Source organism: Chelmon rostratus, chromosome 1, assembly GCF_017976325.1.
Source record: "Chelmon rostratus isolate fCheRos1 chromosome 1, fCheRos1.pri, whole genome shotgun sequence".
Classification (NCBI taxonomy): domain Eukaryota; kingdom Metazoa; phylum Chordata; class Actinopteri; order Chaetodontiformes; family Chaetodontidae; genus Chelmon; species Chelmon rostratus.
This window is the reverse complement of record NC_055658.1, coordinates 1,726,864-1,742,919: the sequence shown is the minus strand read 5'-3', so window position 1 is coordinate 1,742,919 and position 16,056 is coordinate 1,726,864. Positions and strand designations below refer to the sequence as shown.

Here is a 16,056-nt window from a genome sequence, read left to right as displayed (position 1 = left end):
ACTGCATTGTAATTTCCACTGGGTTGTTGTGAGTTGTAGGGTAATCGTCTGATCAAAGTTAAAACTGAATGTGTTGAAAAGTAATGTGATTAAAATGTTACATATTTAATGTCACAGAAAAAAACATGCAGTTAAAAATATGTATTTTAAAAAGAGGCTCAAGCTAAAAGTAATTTGAAAATTGGGGTTTGTATTTATGGAAAATATGCCAAAGTTAAGGTTAAAATCATTGCTTTAAAATGTATTTGATTTATTTTGGGTGCTTTAAATATGGGTATTTTATTCTTATTTAAGTTTTTTTTTTTTTTTTACTACAAATTAAGTTAATTTGTAGTAGTTAAAATGATTGGTATTTGAATTAAGTATTTGATTTTGGATAATGTTGGTTGATTATGGTGTCTTGGGTTAAATTTTTGTCTGAATTCTGAAATTTCTATTTGTGTTTGTACTTAAAGGTTTTTCACCTGGTTGGCCATGATGACTTTCAAAATAAAATAAAAGAACAAAGTGAAATCCTGGTCATTGAATGAATTCCTGCCCAAATCTTCTGAAGCAAACCTGCTCTTTCAAGTGGGGGAAGCTGCTATTCCTCACAAGAGTGAGAAGCACTTGACACAAAATATCAACTCAGAACAAATGATCATAACTAGTCTCATAACTATTTGGGAAGTCACAAGTATACATCTGATCACCTGTTTTCAACACCACAAATTTCTGCTCCAACCTGTCCACTGATATCAGCCAAAGTGGTGAGAAAATTCTTTCATTTACAAGTCTGATATGGGGCACAAACCCATTCCCTTGTGATAAAGGGATGCATATTTGTGTATGGAGTTCTTTAAAGAGTACAGCAATTTCTGTACGTCCATCTGAGGGAAAGCTCACAATGTTCTGAATTTCCCCATACACACCATCACTGAGCTTAGCATAACAGTCGCTCCATCTTTTACTGAGGCTGTAGTTTTTTGTTTCTGTGCAGAATCAAAGGCACGCTTCTGATCATGGTTTGTTTCAGTCACCCTGCCAGTATCTAGCACAGTTGTATCCTGACATTTTGTGACACTCTTAACTCTTGAGGTATTTGTCAGCTCCACACAGAACTCCTTCACTTGTTCACTAACCGCATATTGTTTGGTGAAGAATGGTATTGCTCTATGCAACAGAATTTTGTTGACAATCTGCAGAGCCACACACTTGGTTCCATGAAACAGTTTTAACAAACTACCATTACCACTTTCAAAGACAAATGCCGCGTGTGCCCACAGGGGTCCCCACAACTTCACTGACTTTGCAAGATGAGTTAGTAAGTGGGCATTGAATGTCTATACGTATAGCATCTGAAACCTTGCCACAAACTCAAAAAGCATCTCATCTGCTTTGTTGGTGTCCTCAAAAGTGATGTTCTCTATGAGAAGTAGGAACAATGCAGAGACCAGTAGGCCTAGGTGCTTCAAATGTTGTGGCTGCAGGACAGGCAAACAGTAAAACAACAGCCACACACGCCACTCCGAGGCCTTCCAATACTTTAAATCGGCAAGGGGTCTGGGCAGTCTTGTTATCAAGTGGGGTTTTTTAATGTCCTTGATCCTGTTCTCTATTACCCTTATTGTACTGGGACTCCCAATATAGTACTGCTGATCACTGTTGCTCAGGAGAAGTTCTGTGAGTTGTCTAATGACTCCAAGTAGCACAGCATGCATATAATCCGGAACAAATCCCTGCACAATATCAAAATAGGGCATGTTTACGAGTGGTGATGGACCTTTCATTCTGTTGCAGTCACGGTGTATTTCACCTGTTTGTCTAGAAGAGTGCCAGGGTATAAACAAAAGCCACAACCAAAGTGTCCATTGAACTGTGTTCAATCTGATTGGCTGTTAACTGTGATATAATAAGCGTGTATCATAGCTACTATTCTAAAAAGCCTTATCACAGCAGATCACTCCACTTCAGGGAAGCAGCAATATTTCCATGACAACAACCAGCTGTTGCAGTATGCAGCAAAAAGTAGCCGTTTTTAATGTTTATTTTTTGACCTCGTTGACAACATTTAAACATGTAGTTGTACACTTAAACATTTAAACATCTGAGCCATATTATTATTACATTATAAAATCCTGCACTGTGCGTCAATGAGTAGGCTAATTAGGAGTCAAAAAGCGGACCACGGACAGCTCCCGTATAATGACAGTCACAGGATCAGCACCTTGACAGAGACTTAGTGCTATACAGGCTGATCTGTCACTGTCTGATTGAACAGCCTCATGGAATTGATATTTTACAATTCTTCACATCACTTAGCCTACTAACGAAATATGTGAAGGAAAGTAATTTGGGGCTTTTAAAGTCAGTTGCTGCGGTGTTTTGACAAATAGACTAAATTAGTTGAATTCACATGTTTAAGGTTAACTTTCACCTCCAGATAGGGTAACAAGGGTAGAGTTGATTGAGCAGTGACTTTCTCTGAAAAAAAGGTGAGGAATAGATGACAAGCAGAGCTAACGTACGGAGAGGTGGGACCATTTTTTTCACAGAGGGGCTATTTTATTAAATAATATGTATTTATGTTTAATTAAAAACTACATGAAAATTATTCTGTATTCCTCTCTCATATTGCCATTATTGGTAACTGTTTTTTAAATGCAATACATCACTCCAGTCCGTGATATGTGCTCAGGGGCGCCCTTGACCAAATTGGGGCCCTAAGCAAAATTGTATTTGTAGGCCCACCCCCGCCACCGCCGTCGCCACCACCGCCGCCTCACCCCATCCCAAATGTATCATAGGTACATATTTACAATTGCTGCTGCTAGAAGGCCCTGTTGATGTGCTGGGTGCTGCTGCATCTGTAGGCCCCGATGAGCTGAAAAATTCAGCATTGACCCTGTTATGTAAAAAAATCCAGACAAGAAATCCATCATACACACAGATTAAGATATGATGTGATATGATAGATAACTACAAAATGAAATTAATGTAAAAACTAGCCTAAAAAAGATTAAAATGTAATTAATGCAAAAACTACTTCAACGATAATAATAATAATAATAACTAGACAATTCCGGCAATGCCGAAATTTTGACAGTGGCACGAGGGGGCTGCTGGTGTTATCTATACCACTGTTTCTCAAGCCTGGTCCTGGAGTACCACTGCCCTGCATGTTTTAGATGTATCCCTGCTCCAGCACACCTGATTCAAATGAATGGCTCGTTATCAGGCCTCAGCAGAGCCCAGTAACGAGCTGAGCATTTGAATCAGGTGTGTTGGAGCACACATGGAGCAGCAGAGCAGGGCAGCTGGTGCAAGATCCCTCTTTATTTAAATTTGGTGGGGGCTAACCCTTTAAAATTGAAATCAGAGGCGAGAAGAGACGTTTGTCTACAAAAGGATGCAAAAATGATGTGTCTCCTATTCACCGTTTGGAGTTTATGGCAGTTAAAAAAAAAATTTCAGGCGATTTCTCACTGCCTCTCGCACTCTAGCTGATTACATCACCCACTCTAGGGGCAGAAATTCTGAGCATTTTTTGACTGTGTGTGTATGTGTGTCTGTCTATGGATGTATGTATGGCTGTCTGTGTGTATTTAACTGTATTTGTGTGTGACTGTGTCTGTGTGTATGTATCTGTCGTTGTGTGTGACTGCATATGTGTGTGTCTTCATCTGTTTGTGTCTGCTTGAACTACACATTTATCAAATTTTGAACAAGCAGCCCAACCAGCTCCTACATGTAGAGTCTGGTATATGTGTGTCTGAATGTGTATGTGTGTGCGTGTGTAACTTCTGCCCCACCTGCTGCTACCTCTTCCACTTTTTACCTGTTCCTGTTCAGTTTTGACGTGCTTGTTTTTAATCACTTTTTAGCTGTTGGTTAGCCCTGTTTGTGTGTGCGTGTGTGTGACTACTGTCTCAACTTTTTTGGGAAAGCGCTTTCTGAAGCCGAGTTTAGCTGCTTGTTGGACAGAGATTGTTTTCAAACAATGCCCTTGTTTTGACTGAGCTCATTAAGAGGACAACTTTGGTCTTAATTGATTTAATCATTCTCAGGCTGGTTGTCCTGGAGATGTGTGTGCGTGGGTTATTGACACATACCGGTATGTGTGTGTAAAAGACAGTTGCACCTGTTGACAATTCGCCCCTTGAGGAACAGCTACTTTTTCACTGTCGGTTTCTTCCGGACAACTTGTGATTGTGACAAAATGTACAAAATGTAGCTGCTATCAAAAAACCAATTACACTGTGAGATGCGGACAAGTCTGGGCCAGATGTACGTGTATTTTATGTCCAGATATTCTTTAGAAAAATGACTAAATGGTCGATTTAAAAAGACACACTCTGGCAGGCTGTGACTCAGAAAACAGGAGATTGTATGTAATGGAGCAGCAGAGCAGGGCAGCTGGTGCAAGATCCCTCTTTATTTAAATTTGGTGGGGGCTAACCCTTTAAAAATGAACTTTGACTTGAGAAGAAAGGTTTGTCTACAAAAAGATCCAAAAATTATGTGTCTCCTATTTGGATTTTATGGCAATTTTGGAAAAAAAATTCAGACGATTTCTCACTGGCTCTTTCACTCTAACTGATTATGTCATTTACTCTAGGTTTGAATGAAGTCTCTAGGAGAAAATATGACGAAGCAGCGGACAATTGAAAAAGGCTGAAATTTGAGGAAATTTCCCATTCATTTCTACGCTCGAGCCACTAGCCTTCTATAGCTCTTTGAGCTATAGGCTAGTGGCTCTTGCGTTGCCTCGTGCCACTTACAATAATCAAAATAAAAAACTACTACTGTTACTAATATTATTATATCTAATAATATCTATTATTATAGACTATAATGCAAATACTACTACTACTACTAATATTAACTAAAATCTACTACTATTGACATCTATTATTATATTACATTACCATTATTGTTGCTTTTGTTTTATGTACAGACTACAGTCCTAAGAAAACAAACTAATTCAAGATCAAACAGACTGATAATTTTAAACCTTACATTCAAGTGAAGTTCCTTATGTGAACAAATGCATCAGTTACACACTCATTTCAATCAGTGTTTCTCTGTAATGTCTCCTCAAAAGCTGACTGTTGTGACTTAAATTCACCAACAGATTTACCTCCATATAAACAGTGAAAACTTATATTAACAACATAAATTGATAGGCTATAAACTTAAGCCAATATATTATATATATTTATCATGTATTAATACAACCACCAACTGGTCATTTTAACACTCCTTTTCAACAGAGGTGAATGCACAGGGCGTTAACAACACATTTAATAAATGTTAATCAGTGCCGCTGATTTTTTTTTTCTCCAGTCTAGACTGGACACACAGATTCCTATAATGAACACAGCAATTCTAGCATGAAAATATCCCTATGAATATACCCTGATAATCAGAGTGAATTGCCATTTTGTTTCACTTTGTTTATTCAGCCTGACATGTTCATGTTAGCTGATTTCTTGTTGGGATGGGGGTTATTTGATCCTTTTATTGTTGGCACAAAATCAGTATTTGAGGTTGCTGGAAGCAGTTATCTTGATTTTTTACAATGATTCAAGAAATATGCCAAGGTCAATTTACAAAGAAACAGCTGCATGGATGAGCAACACTTTCTTGTTCAGTCTTGCAGACAGTACATTTGCTACTGCATATAAATATCTTGAGATATACATGTTTTGTTGGATATATTTTGTGAAATATTTTCAGCTAGAATTCTCTAATTTAGATTGTGATTGAAAATCTGAAAGGAACAAGCCATGCTTTATGCCAGTTCATGTCTGTGGAGTGTGAGTTACGAAAACATTTTCCAAGTGGTGTTATATACCTAGTATTACATTTTCTAATATGCCTGTTGGTGTATTTGCTGCTCATAATATCAATACCATTTATATAAAGAGTGCATGCAAATCTAGGATCCTCCTGTTTTTTTATAGCTTTGCATTAATACGAATATACCGTTGGGTATGAATTGGATGACTAATCTAAATTTGTAGAACTTGATCAGGAATGCTTTCTCTTTAAGAAAAGCTTCATAGTTTAGTAGTTGACCATTAGAGTAATAAAAAAAAAAGTCCTTTAAGAGAATGATGTCTCTCTCTTTAGTTTGTAAATAAAGTGACTTGTTCCTTAAATGAATACATCCATTCTTCCATATTATGGACTTACGTAGAGAAAAGTTGTGTGAATAAAAGTTCCTTGCCGTAAGAGTTTGTATTGGAGAGTTTTATGATTACATATCAATGAAAAATGAAAACCTCCTACTTCTTTGAATATGTTGTGGTGAATGAAATGAGTTTGATGAGTTTGGTGCACTGAAACATTCTTTTAACCATTTTAAGTATTATTTAAGTCCCCTGAAGTCCAGCAGTTCAATACAGTTTTCGTCTTTTTCAGTTTCAGGGAGAAATTAAACTATTGGTGCTCTGTTTAGTTCTTCGAAATATGGATAACTAGATATTTAACAGTTTTTTTACAATGTTTTTCCTGGTTCTGATGCAAACATTACACATACACATTTAGATTAATTAGTTAGTTTTAAACCCACAAAAACTGATCTACCACTGATGGCAGTTCAATCTGATGTTTATCCCCTAAAAATAATACTGTATCATCAGCGAAATTGGGTCAATCCACTTTCTTTACCAAAAACAGTTCACTTTAAATAACTGGATCATGTAAAACAAAAGAAGTAATTCAACCACAAGCAGAGACAAAACCTTGAAAGCAAGCACCTACACAGGTTGTCATCTTGCGCACAACCCCATGTACAGTAGGTATGTAGCTCTTTAGCTATGTAGGACAACAACAATCCCATTGTTAATCTGCCTACAAAGATCTGATCTGCTCACCTATCAGACTTGTTTACTAAGTCATTCAATTACTCTCCAGAGTAATTGAATGACTTACTTAGGTAAAACTGAGGGTAAAAAGGCTTCACACTTTTTTTGTGAGGTTTTTACATAAATACAAATAATTGTCACAAGGTAGGTAGGGATATAAAAGAATAGCAAATGTCCTCATCCCTTCCTCTCCCTCCCAGCAGTGTAAGATAGATATAAATGAAAAAAATAAGAACAAAATTCACAAGACAAAAAGGATATAAATGACTTTAAATACTTGGGCATTAATATTACAAGAGACATGCAAAATCTATACCAAGAAAGCTTTAGGGCATTCAATTGTTCGCAACTGGACCTCGTCAGTTTGTCTTAGAAGACTTACTAGATAGGACAGCTCTAGTCCTCTAGGGACTAGAGCTGTCCTATCTAGTCCCTAGACTAGATACCACCCATCTGTGGTATCTAGTCCAGCTCTAGTCCTCTAGGGACTAGCGCTGTCCTATCTAGTCTGGTTGCGCATGAACTGATGAAGCCTGCTTGGATGAGAGGCGAAATGTCTTCTAAGACAAACTGACGAGGTCCAGTTGCAAACGATTGAATGCCCTAAAGCTTACAGTGACCTGGATGAATGAGAATATTCACAGGCATATACCAAGAAAACTTCTGTTGGCTATTTGATAACGTAAAATTAGACCTGAAGAAATGGAAATCACTTCACCTATCCTTGGCAGGGAAAGTGAACTGTATCAAAATGAATGTGCTCCCCAAGTTTCTTTATCTGTTTCAATGTATCCCACTTTATCTTCCTAAATATTTTTTTAAATCTATTAATCAGGCTTTAACTTCATTCATATGGGATGGGAAGAAACCCAGAATACGGCTAGAATTGTTACAGAGGCCCAAAAACCAAGGTGGTTTAGCTCTTCCAAATTTTTGTCATTACTATTGGGCCTCAAATGTTCAAAAAATCATGTACTGGCTCCATACTCCTGATGCCGACTGGTGCCACCTTGAAGCAGCATCTTGCATTTCCACCTCTCTTTGCGCCCTAGTCACCTCCAGTCTTCCCCTCCCTCTCTTACAATATACTCATAGTCCTGTAGTCTTAAACACCCTCAAAATTTGGGTTCAACTTAGACATAACTTTGGTTTTAAAAACCTTCTCCATCTAAGTTCCATACATAATAATCACCTCTTCCCTCTAGCTAAGGTAGACTCTGAATTTACTCTCTGGCAGAGATGTGGCATTCATAAGTTTAAGGATATGTACATAAACTCTATTTTTGCTAGCTTTGGCGATCTATCGCACAAATTTGGCCTCCCTTGTTCTAGCTTATTGCATTATTTCCAAGTCCGCCACTTCCTTCAACATGATGATCCCAACTTTCCTTACCTATCATCGCCCTCTGGTTTAGATGAATTGTTAAAAATTCCATTTGATTCTAAAAGACTTATCTCAAGAATTGGTGAATGTATAGCCTCTTTAAAAGCATAACACTGGCAGAGATCAGGGCAGGATGGGCAGATGAGATGGGGGAGGACTTGGAAGATGACACTTGGGAGAGCGCTCTATTAAGAGTGAGCAACAGCACTTCCTGTGCTAAACTGAGCAATATACAATTTAAGATCCTACTTCGCATCCACTACTCCAAAGCAAGACTGGCTAAAATATATCCTAACACAGATCCAAGCTGTGACAAGTGTCAAAACGCTTCTGCTGACCTGACACATATGTTTTGGTCATGTCCAGCCCTGGCAACCTATTGATCTTCCATCTTTAAAGTTCTGTCAGAAGCACTGAATATCATTCTTGAACCCAACGCACCTATGGCCATATTTGGTGTCACAGATGGAAGACACGCAACACTAAGGAAAAGTTATAAACATAATTGCTTTTACAACATTGCTTGCATGTAGAAGAATACTATTGCACTGGAAATCAAAATATCCACCCAAATTGTCTTATTGGTTTAGTGATGTAACACAATTCATACAATTAGAGAAAATTAAATATACTATCAGGGGATCCAGGGACAAATTCTTCTCTGTCTCGGATTCAGTACTGAAGCATTTAGATAAACTTAAAACTGTGCCCACTTAATTAACGTGTGGTGGCCATCTCTCCCATATGCTTTTGTGATGGTGATTGTATTTATGTGAATTACTTCTTGCTTAGTGCATAGAAGGGTGCATCAAAAAACACAATTCTTGATTTTTGATATGGCTGGGTGCTTAAAGTGTTCCAATATATGTTGAAACAACACATACAAAATATTATTCCAATTCATTATTATTTAGGGGTGCCACTGCACGTCTGCTTTGTTGGATGAAGTGGTAAACAGTGCTCAGCGGTTGCCATAGAGATCTGAGGTAAGCAAAGACTGCAGCTCAAAAACACTGAGGTGATTTTATGTTTTTTGTGTTGTTATGTATACTCTTATTACATATTACTACCATATTTGTAGTTGTGTCTGTGTATATTTACATAATTTGAATGAAATTTAGTCATATTTATTGGTAGGTTTGGTAGTCATTGCATCTAGCTAACATTAGCTAGCCACAATCTCCCAAGCCAAGCGCTCCAGTGAAGCTGCAGCAAAACAATTGTAGAAAATGGAGTGAGACTTGATGCCACATTTCTGCTTTGGCCTCCAAATGTTGAGAAGCTGACTGATAACCCTGAAGACCTAGCTTTCTTGGCCAGCATGAAGACAGACAGAGTTGCCACATTTGGTGCATTAGATAAAAACCTGCAGCTAAAGGTGACGTGATGAGAGGAGCGTCAAGCTGCCGCGGCAGCCAGGCAGTCCCGTTGTGAAAAGGAGCTGGAGGAGATGACGGCAATGTCCAGCTTGGTGTCGGAAAGTGATGAGGAGCCAGAGGATGATAGCGACACAGTCTGTCCACTTTTAAACACTGTTTTTATTGTTTAACAATAAAGTGTTTAAACTTTCTATGTGTGTCTGTCCGATAATCCATCACTGCTGCCCAAAACTCAGGGTAAGGCTATGTGAACATGTCCCACTGACCGCCATTCATTTTGTCGATAGGACAAAGAAATGAAGAATCTTGAAAGTTGAATTCTGAGAAATGCCCAAGTTGCCCAAAGGGCAATTAGACTAAATATTGCATTATATTATATTGTATTATATTGTATATATATATATACATATATATATATATATATATATATATATATGTGTGTATGTATGTATATATGTGTGTGTATGCATATGTATTTATTCTTCTATTTTTATTGTAATCAGTTTTTACAGTTTGGTGTCCACCATGTTCTTTAGGGTGGGGGGTGGGGTTAAAATATAAATTTGAGCATGATGATTCCTTTTTATGTATTTTCATGTTCTATGTTGCTAATGCTCAATAAAAAGAAATTTAAAAAAGGATATAAATGAAGAAAAAGAGAATAAATGAATAAATATGTAAGTAAATACTACTGCTACTACTACTACTATTACTACTACTAATAATAATAATAATGATAATAATAATAATAATTAAATGAGAGCATACACTGAGAACCTTCCAGGTGCTGCCACACAGTTCATATCTCAGCGTGTCTATATGTAGAATGCCACCAGTTCTCTTAACCAAGTCTCAAATTGGGGGGCTGACTCAGATTTCCATAGCTTCAAAATGCAGGCATTTTTGTTGCTGACTATTTTCTCCTGTTTTGCTTAGCCTAGGGAGGTAGGCTTAGTAAATGTTTTTTGTTTATTTATGTTCCTACCAGGGTTTAGTTGGGGGTTTTCAGATAGCTTGTTTTGTTTGTTGTTTTGGCCATTAGTCCACCCTGAAGCCAGGCTTCTTTTGTTACTCCATTTGGTTTGTAAATTTATCTGTGAATTACAAAAAAGTACGATTTTTTTAGGCAATAAACTGCCTGGTTTTCATAGTAACTTCTCCTCCGCCTTTCTTTGTGTTGTGCCTCTGTGCCCCTAGACCGGGGGCATACCATAAATTGGTGGCTTTTTCATAGTCTTTAGATATTTCAGGTACAACTTGGCTAGGCCTTAGAGTTTTCTTTGTAATCTCCAAGGGAGTTGCTGTGAGTTTCTACCTGTGCTTGTGTCTTTTGGTAAGTGGGTTAATCATATTTTTGGTTGGCAGTTTTCACCTAGTGTGCGACAGAGTGTTTTTTGAGATGGACATGGATGAGTTTGCACGGAATCCCACTCTTGAAAAATTAGAGCGATGCACTAAACCAGATTTACTGTTGATTGCAAACATTTTTAATGTTTCTGTGCCAATACATGCTAAGAAAGTTGAAATTATGGCATGTTTGTCAGGAGAGTTGGTAAAAAGAGGAATACTTACACTTAAGCCTCAGCGGGGTGCGCACCTGAAGGTTTGAAGGAGGAAGTAGAAGCAGAGGCTCCTGCCGAAACCCAAACCTCGGGTGTTGACCCAGTGGCGCTGATTCAGGCTGGTGTAGATGCTGAGGATCTACAGCTTGCCCTCCGTCTGCGTGAGGTGGAGCTTGCAACTAAAACCAAAGAGGTTGAGCTCATGCACCTTTGCGTAAGACTGTTGGAGCTGGAATGACCTGCTCCTCAGAGAACATCCACTCCTGTGAACGCACATATTCCCATTGCTGCTTCTGAGCAGTTTGATGTCGCCAGGCATATTGCTCTGGTTCCACCTTTTCGAGAGTCAGAAGTAGATTCCTATTTTTGTGCTTTTGAGTGCATCGCAACTTTGAATTGGCCAAAGATGTTTGGAGTCTCTTGTTGCAGTGTAAGTTAGTGGGTAAAGCGCAGGAAGTCTGCGCAAGCTTGTCCATAGATGAAAGCCTTGATTATGATATTATTAAAGTCACAGTTTTGCGTGCATATGAATTGAATATGAATGAATGAATGAAGCTTATCGCCAAAAGTTTCACTCATGGGAAAAATCTGCCAACCAAACATATGTAGAGTTTGCAAGAGAAAAGACAACTTTGTTTGATAAATGGTGTTCTGTGAGCAAGGTACAAACTTATGCACAACTCCGGGAGTTGCTCTTGTTGGAAGAGTTTAAGTTATGTGTACCGGACAAAATTGTTGTTTATTTTAATGAACAGAAAGTTCACTCCCTGTCCAAAGCTGCGGTGCTCGCAGATGAGTTTATTTTAACTCACCGCGTTGCTTTTCCGGCGGTCTGCCGTGAACATATCCCAGTCCTTAGCGGTAAAAATCCAAGTGTGATATCCAAAAGCTCCCCACGATCTCCCACTGCTGCCGCCAGTAATGTCACTGAAAACCGTGCGTGTTATTACTGCCATGACGTTGGGCACCTTATTGCCAACTGTCCTGCTCTCCTTCAGAAAGAGCAAAATAAGAATGCAAAAAAGTCCGCTCCAACAAGTGTGGGTTTCATTCATTTAGCTCCTGCTTTGCCTCCTGTCAGCTCTGGTGAACGTGATGATGAGATCGATGAGTGTTATCAACCTTTCATTTTAAAAGGCTCAGTCTCTTTAACAGGGAGGGAGGAGGATGAGGTTCCGATCACAATTCTGCGTGATACGGGAGCCACTCAGTTTCTCATTTTGCAGAGCGAGTTGCCTTTTTCAGACAGTTCATTTTGTGGTTCTGATGCACTTGTGTGGGGAGTGAAAATGAGCACGTTGAGAGTGCCGTTACACACAGTGTTTTTTCGCTCACCTCTGGTTTCTGGTCCGGTGCGGCTTGGAATACGTGCACTTTTGCCGGTGAGAGGTGTCGCTCTCATCCTTGGTAACGATTTGGCAGGGAAAAAAGTTTTTCCCACACCTGAGGTGGTTAATATACCTGTTCCCGACTGTAGTTCTTCTGTATCTGCTGTTGCCAACCCTGTATTTCCGCACGCACAACCGCATAAATTTGCAGATGTGTTAGATTTGGCTGATTAATTTTTGTCTCCTGCTGCGCAAAAGGACAAGTCCGATGAGTCTGAGGGTCCTGCAGTCAAAACGGAGAAAAATCTGAGTGATAAACTGCTGCCTGCTGAGGCGGAGCAAGCCTTAGATGTCGATAGGAGTGCACTTATTGAAGCTCAGAAAAGTGATCCTACTCTGGTTCCGTGTTTTACCGCTGCAGCTGCTCCAGAGTCGGATACATGTGCTTCAGACATCTGTGCTTTTGTTACCCCTGACAGCTTTCTTCAATACACTGTGATGCCTTTTGGTCTGCGCAATGCTCCTGCCACGTTCCAACGGCTGATGAATAAAGTCCTTGCTGGTGTGGAAAACTGTGAGGTATATTTAGATGATGTGGTGGTCTATTCAGACACTTGGTCTGACCACATTCGAAGCCTTACGGTGGTTTTTCAAAAGTTCAAGGAGGCCAATCTTACTTTAAACTTAGCCAAGTGTGAGTTTGGTAAGGCCACGGTTACTTACCTTGGTAAACAGGTAGGTCAGGGTGAAGTGCGTCCCATTGATGCCAAAGTTCAGGCCATTGTGGATTACGCTGTCCCAAAAAGTCGGCGTGAGCTCCGCCTCTTCTTGGGCATGGCTGGGTATTACCGCAGCTTTTGCAGGAGCTTTGCTGACGTTGTCGCTCCCTTAACCAGTTTGACAAGTGTTAAGTTCTTTCTGCCCCAAATTTTAGTCGTTCGTTTAAGCTTGAGGTTGATGCCAGTGCTACAGGAGCAGGCGCTGTACTGTTACAGGAATATTCCGAGGGTATTGACCATCCTGTTTGCTATTTAAAAAAAAAAAATCAGTAGTTTGCAAGCAAACTACAGTACCATTGAAAAGGAGGCTTTAGCGTTGCTGTTGTCACTTCAGTATTTTGAGGTCTACATTGGGGCCACCGACCATAACCCCCTCATGTTTCTTAGACAAATGCAAAATTCCAATCAGAGACTCATGAGATGGTCACTGTTAATCCAGGACTTCAATTTAGAAATCCGACACAAAAATGGTGCAGAGAATGTTTTTGCCGATGCTCTATCTCGTATGTATTTGTCATAATGGCAAACTTAAAAGAAGTTGGGCGGTACTTAAACCCCTTCTTCCTGCTGGAAGTCCACTTTTGTGCCGGCCAAACAGATCTGTACCTGAAAGCGTCACTTTGTAATTGCTGGGTGTACTGAGTGTAACTTGTATTGAAATTTGTAGATCGAATTTGGAGTTAGCTTAGTGAGAGTTTGTTTCTTTGTTTGTAGTTTGGATCAGATTGTGTAAATATTGTAAGTATTTTGTTTTTTTTAGAAGCAGTAGGGGTGGACTGGCATTTTTGTTGCTGACTATTTTCTCCTGTTTTGCTTAGCCTAGGAAGGTAGGCTTAGTAAATGTTTTTTGTTTATTTATGTTCCTACCAGGGTTTAGTTACTTTTTGGGGGGGTTATCAGATAGCTTGTTTTGTTTGTTGTTTTGGCCATTAGTCCACACTGAAGTCAGGCTTCTTTTGTTATTCCATTTGGTTTGTAAATTTATCTGTGAATTATAAAAAGTATGATTTTTGTTGACAATAAACTGCCTGTTTTTCATAGTAATTTTCTCCTCCGCCTTTCTCCTCCGCCGGTCTAGGGGTGCCTCTGCACCCCTAGACCGGGGGCATAACATAAATGGTATAACAAAGGTTATTCTAGCTTGAGAAAGATAAGATTGTACGGAAATAAAAGCATGAATACACTGTGTATGCACACTTAATTGTATCACAGAAAAAATACAGCTGCATTGTGGGTAATTTCGTCAGAACCGCAGAAGAGCATCTTCACACTGATATTTAATGTTGATGCCAAAACACTACATGTAAACTGTGGATATTTTTGGAACAGAGTCCTACAGCAGTCACTGTTCTAGCTACTTGAAATTCTTTATGTATTTTTTCAACATTATTAACAGTGTTGGGTAAAAGCGGTGAAAAGCTTACCAGTCTGAGAACTTTTTTTCTTTGAGTGAAAATACACATACCATTGTAGCCTGATACTTCAGGAGAACAGCGGTAGTTGGGAAAAGGAGTAAGACTCCTGTATTAAGATCATTAGAGGACATTGTGTTATTTCAACAGTCAGATTGTAAATGCATCTCCCTTTTCCAGTGATGGAGCTGCATTGTCAAGTGGTGCTGTGTGTTGTCGACAGCTGGATTTTGTTCATGGATCTGGTGAGGATGCTACCTCATTATCTTTGCTGTTGTTGAGGAAGCAGAGAGGGGATAACCGCTTTCTCTCCCCACAATCTCCTCTGCTGTTTACTTCTCTACTCCCTCGCTTCTGTCACAATTTTCTGCTTTTTTATGATAAAACTATGCAGTGATCACTGGTGATAGAAATGCATTTGACACACTTCACCAGTAGCTTTCTATGATTTTAAATGTCAGTACAAAAATGTTTGTCATCCACAACCTCCCACAAGTATTCAACCTGGTCAGGGTGGTATGGCTATAAGCTGCAGTACTGAAAAACTGCCAACTTGTTTTTTTAATCTGGCGACTGTGAAGGTAGAGTGGTCGTCCACCTATCAGAAGGTTGGTGGTTCGATCCCTGGCCTTCGCAGTCTACATGTCGAAGTATCCTTGAGCAAGATACTGTTGATGCGGTGCATCGATGTGTGAATGTGTTAATGCTCATAATGAGCAGGTGGCCTAGCTACCAGGTGTGAATGGGTGAATGTGGGCTCGTGTTGTAAAGGGCTTTAAGTGGTCGGAAGACTCGAAAAGCGCTATATAAATACAGTCCATTTACCATCTTTATACAGCATGAAATATGGCAGATTGATAGCAACAACCAAAACTCATCAGTTTTTGTTTCCAGCTCAAACAAACCTTTTGGAAATGCATCCAGATTCAGTCACTGGATGGGAACAGTCAGTAGCTCGTAATAGGTTTCCACTACACTGCCACTTTCTGCTACATCACCTATGTGCTAAAGAGTATATATAAATTACTGTTTGCGAAATGGGTCTGTCAAGTGTGACACATGCACTCCTCCTCCTGTCGTACAGTCACAAAGAGCCTCTAATCAAGCAGCCAGCCTGGAGTGGAAGCGATCCACGGCAAATCCCTCTCTGTGTATCCCAAAACAAAGCTCCACTAAATATAGAGCTTCTGACATGATTATGACACTGCAGGGACCAAAGTTTCCAGCTCAGCCTTTTAGTTCTCGGTGGCCCACGATGGCCCATTAATACATGTGGGACCACATTATTAGCTGCAAAGGAAAGCAGCAATGTGGATTCTCACAATGTATTTAGAAGCAGAAGTCAGACTTAACTACAAAAA

At 39.4% G+C, this 16,056-nt stretch overlaps 1 protein-coding gene across 1 annotated transcript in view; it reads right to left on the bottom strand.

Moving 5' to 3' along the window:
* adamtsl3 (ADAMTS-like 3) overlaps window positions 1-16,056 on the bottom strand; it is a 240,538-nt gene that overhangs the window by 89,844 nt on the left and 134,638 nt on the right. The window lies entirely within an intron of this gene.